The 10,111-nt window shown below is 37.0% G+C and overlaps 1 pseudogene; it reads right to left on the bottom strand.

Annotated features, from left to right (window-relative positions):
• Positions 1–752: 752 nt before the first annotated feature.
• Positions 753–1,518, bottom strand: LOC149819041 (protein PAM68, chloroplastic pseudogene; annotated as a pseudogene).
• Between the last annotated feature and the right edge of the window lie 8,593 nt (positions 1,519–10,111).

The raw sequence follows: 10,111 nt of genomic DNA, 5'->3' as shown, positions 1-10,111 counted from the left end.
TTAAGAGTGAGATCGTTCAAAAACTCTTAATGCTGCACTGTTGTTTAAGGAAGAAGCGGCCTGATTTGATGCCGTGTAAATTGTTGGATACTATTTCTGTAGATGGAGATCAAAAAAAAGAAAACCAAAAAGATTTGAACTCTAAAACTTATTACTTGCAAGCCAAACACTTTAATCATCTCTACTATACAAATTATAACTTGGAATATGGTTATCTCAGTGATGTCTTGGCCAGATATTTGAAACATGGCTCAGATGGCTTGCATAAAAATAGGCAAGACAATTCAAAGAAGGAAAAGATTTAAGTGGGGATCCACAGAAATCCATAAAAGCTTTTAGATTGTGGATATACAATTGAACAAAGGGAAAATCTAACCAAACTGCGATTAAACAGGACGCTAGCTCTTATTTGACAGCATATACGAAACATAAATCCTGAATCTCATTGACCATCAATGCTGTATTTGGGATCCTTGAACTAGAGATGTGTTGCGGTTTCCCCAACATCCTCTGCACACCATTCAGCAATTCTATTCCCAACACCACATTAATTATAAGTTCATGTTAGACTACATAGCATTCACTAAACTTACTGGAGGGTTTTGCAATTCTTTTTTAAGAGTTTAGACATTTCTTTATTTGTGTTAATACAGTGATAAAAAGGTGGCACTTTCAAATAAGAGATGTATCGTAAATATCGTTTTTTTCTACATATATTCTTTCAAAATATCGTGATAAAAGCGTATCTCAGATAGGTGAAAACCAATAATAAGGTAAGCAGCAAAACAACATACAAGAATTTATAGGAACAACTCGCAACACTGCCTGCGGTTTCTCTCACAAAAGTTGGAACTACACAATAAAAAATACATATTGGAGCGCCACTACTTCTTCTCTGATCTTCCCCACAACGACTGCCAGAAAACGGGCCAGTTCCTCTGAGCTTCGTTCCATCCCAAAAGGGACCCTTCCCTCAAAGGGTCCCAACTAGAGGACACAATCCCATAACTCACCCCCAACAGAGCAGAACCAAAGAAGAAAAAGGAGACGGTGAAGGGCAACCACGTGGGCACATCCAACTTCTGCACAACCTTCAGATAATAGAAGAAAGGGAAGAAGAGGAGTCCCAGTACCAGAGGGATTCCAACAGAGAAACCCATTCTTCTCATCATTCGATTGGTTACGATCTCCGGTATGGTGTCATCTTCCGGCTCGCCGTCGAAATCGTCTTCGTCGTCGTCGTTGTCATCGTCGTAATCGTCTCCTCTGCCCTTCTTCTTTCTGAGTTTCTCCGGCGGTGTTCCGAAGCCTCTCGGGCTCTTCACCGCCGAGAGCCGCGCCGGAACAAGGCGGAGTGGTTGCCGGAATTCTCGACGAAAGTTGGGAAAGAGAGATGCGGAGATTTTTTCGACCGGAAAAGCGAAGGGTGTGGCCTGAAAGAAGGGGGTTGATTTCATGGCCATGGCTTGAGGCTCAGCACCTCTGTTCGTGAGCCTTATCTAGTGGTGTCAATGGGTCGGTCGGACCAGGTCCGTACGAAACCCTAGGTTAGGGTTTGGTAATAAATAATAAGGCCCCGATTTGAATCTGGGTCGAACCAGAAGGGTCCGATTAATATATGGAGTAAGTTCCATACTAAATTCGGCCCCACTCTTGTTTTGATTAAGTTCCATAATTTTTCAATGTAAAAATGAAAAACCGAGTACGGTCTAAGTCTGGTTGATGTAATTCTTTTAAGGTTCGAATATGATCTTTCTTATGGTGAGTCTGATTATACTGAGTCCTGACTGATACCATCAAATCAAGTTTGGGTCTGAACCAAATCAGACCCGTTGACTCAAAAGAACCAATAAGTTTGTACTTATTTATTTCTTATTTTTCATTTCCAAGATGAAAAAAAAAAACAGGGTTTTGCCTTTTAATGGAATCGATTTTTAGGGTGTTTAAGGATTGGGTGTATTCTATTAACAAAAAAAAAGAAGGAATTGGGTGCATTCATCGGTCCAGTCCATAGGATAAAGCTGAGATTTTGTCCAAGCTTTTGGATAAGCTGGTGCACAGAATCCGCTCCCATACGGTGAAAAATTCATTTAGGGGTCAACATTTTGCCCTTAATTTCAAGTATGGACCGTACATTTTTCAAATTCCAAATATAAGCTAACTTTTTCCTGAAAACTGACAAAAACAAGAGCTTGCGTTTATTGTTGTCTTTGGATTCGGGTTAAACAAATGTTGTCATGCTTATCCGCCTGTACTTGTCGTATCGCCAGAAAATCGATACGATACGACCTGAATTGGTTATTTTTTAATAAATATAAAAATAGCTTAAAATTAGTTTTTAATATTATTTTAATAGTTTTAACGTGTGATTGACATATAATATTTTTTAATTATTTTTTGGCCAATTGAGAACGATACTGTTGAGTATTGGTATCAGCCGATAAACCTGAATTGTTGGCCAAATGATACAGGTCTGAATCCAATACTTACAGCATTTGGTTAAACCATAAGTCAAATTATAACAGTGACCTTGATCATTATGAGTTCAAACTGTTTACTTTTCTTATTGACGAGGATGAATAAGAAACGTTCAATTTTCAAGGGATCCGATTTGATTGTTTTCAAGAAAAGTTAGGCTCATAATTGAAACGTTAGAAATACGTGACTCATATTTAAAATTAAGGGGCAAAAGGTTGGCCCTTAAATGGATTTTTTTTTAAATACATAATTTCTAGAGGTAATTCTGCTTCCGTGTGGTAGGGCTGAATTGTTATGGCTTGCGGATAGAGCAGACATCCAGCTACATCATTAAGCCCCAAATACTTCAAAATTCCTGTTTGGCTTGAAAATCATGACTTTTTGCTTACAAAAGCTGATTTAGCGAACCTAGGGGTGGCAATTTCTGACACGACCCGCCAACCCGCCTCTTAGGCGGGTTCGGGTTGGGCTTAAGCCAACCCGTTTAATAAACGGGTCGACCTGCGTAACCCGTTTATTAAACAGGTCGGGTTAGGGTTGGGGGTATGCCAACCCGCCAACCCGGCTGACCCGTTTAATAAACGGGTTAGGCGGGTGGGTCAACCCGCCAACCCGACCCGCCAACCCGCCAACTCGTCTGCCTACCTGCCAACCCGATCCGTCAACCCGCCAACCCGACCCGCGAACCTGAAAACCCGTTTACCCGACCCAACCCATTTATTAAATGGGTTGGCGGGTCGTGTCGGGTTACCCGTTTATTAAACGGGTCGGGTTCATGTTTGCCACAGCCGACCCGTTTAATAAATGGGTCGGGTTCGGGTTGAGGTATGCTGACACGCCGACCCGCCAACCCGACCCGATTGCCACCCCTAAGCGAACCGCCACTTTTGTATAAATAGGACTAAGCAAACCCCTCATTTTGAAGGATCCAAGGAGTACTTTCGTCCTTGCCAAAAATCAAAGGATACGGTGAACCCCCTTCTTGGTGAAACCCACTGGAATGCTTGAATCCCCAACCAAAGCCTCTGATAGTGTAAAACCTCTTGACAAAAGCGTTGGGTGAGAAAGAAAAAAAAATGCAGTGGGGGATGAGAATAAACCTCATTCCCTATAGGGGTGGCAATCGGGTCGGGTTGGCGGGTTGGTGTGTCAGCATACCTCAACCCGAACCCGACCCGTTTATTAAACGGGTCGGTTGTGGCAAACACGAACCCGACCCGTTTAATAAACGGGTAACCCGACACGACCCGCCAACCCATTTAATAAATGGGTTGGGTCGGGTAAATGGGTTTTCAGGTTGGCGGGTCAGGTTGGCGGGTCGGGTTGGCGGGTTGATGGATCGGGTTGGCAGGTAGGCAGGTTGACGGGTCGGGTTGGCGGGTTGACCCACCTGCCTAACCCGTTTATTAAACGGGTCAGCCGGGTTGGCGGGTTGGCATACCCCCAACCCGAACCCGACCTGTTTAATAAACGGGTTACGCAGGTCGACCCGTTTATTAAACGGGTTGGCTTAAGCCCAACCCGAACCCGCCTAAGAGGCGGGTTGGCGGGTCGTGTCAGAAATTGCCATCCCTAATTCCCTATAATCGATGGGTGGGGTGAGGTTTATCCTCACCGACTGTGAGAACTCTATAAAAAGCCCTCACGGTGTACCTCCTGTCACCCCTTGACACCTAGAGTGACAACGAGAGAGTGAGAAAAAGAGAGGAAAAACTGAAAAAAAGTTGCAAAGAGAGGGGAAGGAGACTTACCGAAAGTCGTCGCCCGCAACAGGTACGTCGTCTTCTTCTCCATCTTGCTTTTTTCAGTTGATCAGAAGGCCAACATCCATGGCTGCCGACAAGTTGCAAAAAAAAAAAAACAGACAAACTGACAACCATGGTTGTCGGCCTTGTTACCGAGAGAGAGAGAGGGTCGGCTCTAGTCGTCGGCCCCTCTGCTTCAGAGGGGGGAAAATTGAAAAGGGATTGTGTCCCTTCCACCCTTTTCTTTACCCTGTTGGCCTACTCAGGTCGGTCTCAGTGTGACCCAGACCGTTCGGTCTGGGTCGCACGAACGGTTTGGGTTGCACCCAGAACAAACCAAGTAAAAAAAATCAGTCGTATCAGACCGGTCTGACTCGGTCGTACCGAATCAGACCGACTCAGTTAGACCAAACCAGTCTAGGTGTGAACCAGACTGAGTCGCGTCTGACTGAGTCTCGATTTTGGATATACTTTGATATGGATCAAATTGAACCTAGTTCCAGTTCGATCCAATTAGTCTGAACAAATCTAAATTGAACTAGATTCAGACAAATTTGGGTCTGGATCCTATTTGCTAAATCTAGATCCAGATCAGAACTGAATCTTGTTCGGATCAGTGTTGGATCCAAATCAGAACTGAATCTAGTTCGGATCAGTGCCAGATCTCGATCAGAACTGGGTCTAGATCCAGTCTAATAGTTCTGGATCCAGATCAGAGTTAGGTCTGAATCCAACTCATAGCTTGATGGATCAGTTCTAGATCTAAATCAGAACTAGGTCTAGATCCAACTTGACAGTTCTGAATCCAAATCAAAACTAGGTCTGGATCCAGTCTGACAGTTCTAAATCCAGAACAGAACTAGGTCTTGTTATCATTGCAAAATTTTACTTTTGCAAGTCAAACTGACATTTAAAAAAATATTTTGAAAATAACTCGCCTTAATTTTAAAATGTAGGATAATTCTAAAGAATGGGACTTGTCTCTCGATATGAGATTCAATCATTCCTGGTGCCATAACCAGGGGTAATCGAACCAAGGATCAATCATGTGCTTTGCTTTGCTCAACTGTCTAAATCGATGTTTTATTCCTAAATGCACAAAGAATCACGCATGTGCTATGAATTTCAGAAAATGCAGATTGAAAAACATGATGTTTGCTTGGAATAATTGAAAAATACTTGAAAGAAGGAGATACTTTGAAAATTGTGAATTACATTTGGAAAGTCTTTTTGAAGAAAGGAAAATCAATTTCTGAAGAAAAATGAGATCTTTTTGAGAAAATTGAATTTTGGAGAAAGACTTAGAGAAATTTGACTTTTGTTGAGATTGAATTGGAAAACATCAAAAGGTATGGGTGTGTGGCCCTGTGAAAGTCTTTTCATGATGCAGTTTAACCTAGATGAATGAATGAATGTGATTGGCAAAAAAAAATCTGAAGAATTTGAGGAAAATCTTTAAAAAAAAGATGTTTGTGCCTTATCGAATTTAGATGAAATAAACTCAACACATATTCCTGACTATGGCCACGAATATGCATTGAATATAGTTTGTTTGATTCTAAAAGGGGTAAATACTTAGAAAAGCTTGAAAAATACGCTATGATTTCTAAAAATGCCTAAGAGTTTAGGTTGTTTGTAGCTTAAAAGAAAATGATAAATCTGGATATTGGTCGTATTCTAACTATGACCATAAATATGAACTCAATCGAGTTTATTAACTCCTTAGAAGCTAGTGCACGTGTCATTCGTGTAGACCATGGTGGATTTGAATATACATGAATCATCATCCATTACACATTGACATTATTGAAAAATAACCTATATGCAATGCAACCCTATTTTAAGTAGAAAATTAAATTCTTATTCTAATGTTTAATTACATTTTACATCAATAATAAATTGAAAAAGAGAAAGGAAAAATAAAGAAAATAAAATCTTGAATGTTCCTGCAAAACTAGCAAACTGGTTAGTGAAAATTTGTCGGCTTTTCAAGATTTATCTAGCAATATCTAGAAATTACTGAATTTATCCATGTATAAGCTTTTTTCTATATTTTTCTGAGATAAAAATAATAAAATATGATGAAAATTGAATAAATAATAAAAATAAATAACTTTGAAATTCGTAATTTTGAGAAAAATGACCAAAATACCCTTAAAAATAAGACTATAGCCTTGAAATCAGGGTTTTCAAAAAAGAATTTTGTAAAACTTTTAATTTAGGAATCAAACAGATTCAAAACAACACCAAATCGGGTGTGGAGCACCCTATCATGATTATGAACATGATCAAACCCTAAAAATTTGAAATTTTTCCTAAAAAAATCAAAAAATCATGTAAATATCAAAATTTGCCCATGTTTCAGTTGAATTGGGACTTCGCGGGCATCATGTTTTCATGATTTAATCAAATAATATATCAAATAAATTCCAAAACTTACGAAAATCGACATGGATACTTTTAATAACCCTAAAATTTAAGTGCATTCAAAAAAATATATTTTTGGTATTGTTTTGATATAAAAATTAAATAAAACCTTGAAAATACATGATTTTACCCACGGGCATGTACCTGTCACAGTGTCAGACTAGAATCGGGTATCAAACCACCATATAAATTTATAAAAATTATAGAGAGATACTAGGCAGATTAAAAAAAAATTTATCTTCTTACAGATAAGAAAAATCATCTTCTGTTAGGGAGATATCATTCTGACAATATACGCTTGATTCTGGCTTATACAAAACGAGTTAAAATAAACAAATCCGGTTTTGGGTGCAGAGAAGTACAACACACTTCTTTAAAAATTATAATTTTTTTGCATATTATAGTAAACATACAGATGGAGATATTGATTTTTATGAATCATCGATCGGATTTCCGATTTGGGAGATACAATCTACACAAGTTGATCTAGGGTTTAAACAAGGCATGACAAGCTCTATAAAATTGATTCTGCTTTCTGATAGAGAAAAAATAGAAATCGACCATAAAAAAATCTGAAAAGTTTACAGGATATACTACACATCATAACAAACCTACTTCTTTTTATGGATTGTAGATCGAATCTCCGATGAGGGAGATATCGCCTCGAGAAGCCGCCCTTGATTCCCTATAGCGTTTTCATGGTTCAAGAATCACGGTTCAGTTTTTGATTTTTTTACAGAGTTACAGAGATCAAAATTATCCAAAATTTTTATGGGAATACGCTTACATTTGCACAATTTAACCTTAAAAAATTAGAATTTAATGATAGAAAAACACACATGAAATAACGTTGTTTCTGCATGCCCGAAATCAAGAATGCATATTATCTAAAAAACACATGAATAAACCTAATTTAAGCATGTAAAAATCATTAAAAACTATAAATAATACAACAATACAAGTTTTAATTATTGGGAAATTAAAATAAACATTAATATGATGAATAAAAAAAAATCAGGGAAAACATAGTTGGAATTTGATTTAGCCATTAAAAAAGAGATTCGACCTATTGAAAAGTGAAATCTCATCTTTTATTTGGCATTTAACATAATAAGCCTATAACCAACAATTTCAATGGATCAAAAGCCTGTAAACAACCATGGATGATCTGTAGATTATCATATTGAATCATTTTAGGGTTCCCTAAACAAAAAAAATAAAGAAGAAGCTCATGCATAGGGGCGGCAAAGGTGAAAGAGCATAAAAAATAAACTAAATAAAATAAATAAAAAAGAGAAGAAAGCTTACCTTGGGCAACAATGGAGGAAGAAGGAGTTGGAGAGAACCACAAATTCTAGAGAGAGAGAGAGGGTGAGAAAGCAACGAGGGTCGACCCCCTTGTCCCGTTATTTATAAAAATTTTAAACTCTTAATTAAAGAGTTTAGTTTTTCAAAAACACGTTTTAATTGACTTTGGATAAACCACATGGGAGGGGGGTGAATTTTCTTGAGGTGTTCTAACCTAATCTAACTCTAGCTAACCTACTTGAGTCCTAATTAAACCTTAAAAAGATCAAATGTGGTGCCACCTAGTGTGGGCCTACATTTATTTTTTTTTAACTTTTAATTAAAAATTAAAAACTAAAAACATGGTTTAAAACACTAAAGTGAAGATGAATTTTTAAAAAACAATTTTGACTCTTTTGAGTTTCTAACCTAATTAGAACACTGACTAATCCTATGCTAATCAAAATACTTTCAAAATGTGGTGTCACCTAAGTGGGCCCCATTTGGTTTTTCATAAAACGATTTTGAAAGCTGAAAATAAAGGGTTAAAAATAAGATTTTCAAAAGGAATCAGAAAGAATGAACTTTAAAATTGAAAGTGTCGAATCAACCAGAGTTCTGACTGGATCGAAACTCCTCCAGATATTGTGCCAACTTGTGGGCCCCACTTCTGAGTTTTTGAACTGGTTAAAATAAAGATAAAGAAAAGGTTTTTAAAACAGATGAAAATAAAAGCAAAGGATAAAACTCGAGAAAATCAGAGTTTTAAACCAACTGAAACACTTGACTAGAGTCCTAAAATTTTGAAACTCTTAAATTTGGGTTTTTGAAAGACAAACGAAGAGATTTTGAAAGACCTTCTCAGAGAGTAGCAAAAATGAGCAAAAGACGAGATCAAGGTTAGAGTCCTGAAATTTTGAAACTCTAAAATAGAGTTCTAAATCAACTGGAACTCTAGGAATTGGGTCTATTTTTGCAAAGCAAGCAAAATATAAGTAAAGAATGAAATCAGAGTAGAGTTCTGAATCAACTGAAACTCTGGGGCAAAGTCCTCAAATTTTAAAACTCTATGATAAGGTCCTGAAATTTTAAATTTTGATTTTTGAAAGATGAATGGAGAGATTTTTGAAAGATTTTCTAAAAAATGAAGTCAGGGTTAGAGTCTTAATCCGACTAAAACTCTAGAACAAAGTCCTGATTCGACTGAAACTCTAAATTTTGTCTTCTCTTAAAATATTTTGAAAGATTTTCTTGAAAATGGGTAAAAATAGAGATGACAGGGAGAGTCTTACTCTAACTGCAACTCCGGGATAGAGTCCTAGAATTTTAAAACTCTAAAACGCTGGCCTTTTGAAAGTCAGATAAGAAGTTTTTTTTTTAACAAGTAAAAAACATGGATAAAGGATGAAATCGGGATAGAGTCCTATTCCGACTGAAACTCTGGGATAGAGTCCTAGTCCGACTGAAACTCTAAAATTTTGGCCAAAATGAAAGAAATGGATGAGGGATAAGACTACCTTTGATTTAAAATCAAAATGAAATTTTGAAAAAGGTTTAAAAGATGAAAATACAAAGTTCTAATCCGACTATAACTCTGAAATAACTAAAATTTTGAGAAATTTGAATAAAAGAAGTGATTCAGAAGTGACACCACCTAGATGAATCCCGTATGAGATTTGAAATCAGTTAAAAAGACGAGTTTAAAACAAATCTAGTTTATTTTTCTGAAGAAAATGTTTTTGAAATGAAAAATGCAAAGCCCTGGGGTTGACAAATGGCAAATATTGATCTAAAACCCAAGTTTTGGAAATTGATTTCGAAAGAAAAGCTTTAAAATCGAATATGAATTGAAAGATTTTGAAAAACAAGAATGTTGGATCTCGAAATGATATGTAATGACATGAAATATGATAAAATGACATGAAATGATATGAGATGACATGAAATGATATGCAAAATATAAAACACAAGTACACGTTGTTGGTTGGTGTATTTTATTTTTAACAAAGTCTACCAGAAAATTGGTGGCATCTTCTTTTGCACAAACATTAGATCAGCATTGACATCAGAACAAAGTAAGTTGTCTTAGGTTGAATGCCTTCAAAAGTATGTTTTGTCAAAATACCTTTTTCTTCCTTTTCTTTTGTTCATGATCTTTTTATTCATTATTTAAT

The sequence above is a fragment of the Nuphar pumila genome, chromosome 13, assembly GCF_984573655.1.
Source record: "Nuphar pumila chromosome 13, dmNupPumi1.hap1.1, whole genome shotgun sequence".
NCBI lineage: Eukaryota > Viridiplantae > Streptophyta > Magnoliopsida > Nymphaeales > Nymphaeaceae > Nuphar > Nuphar pumila.
This window is presented reverse-complemented; position numbering and strand designations above follow the sequence as displayed.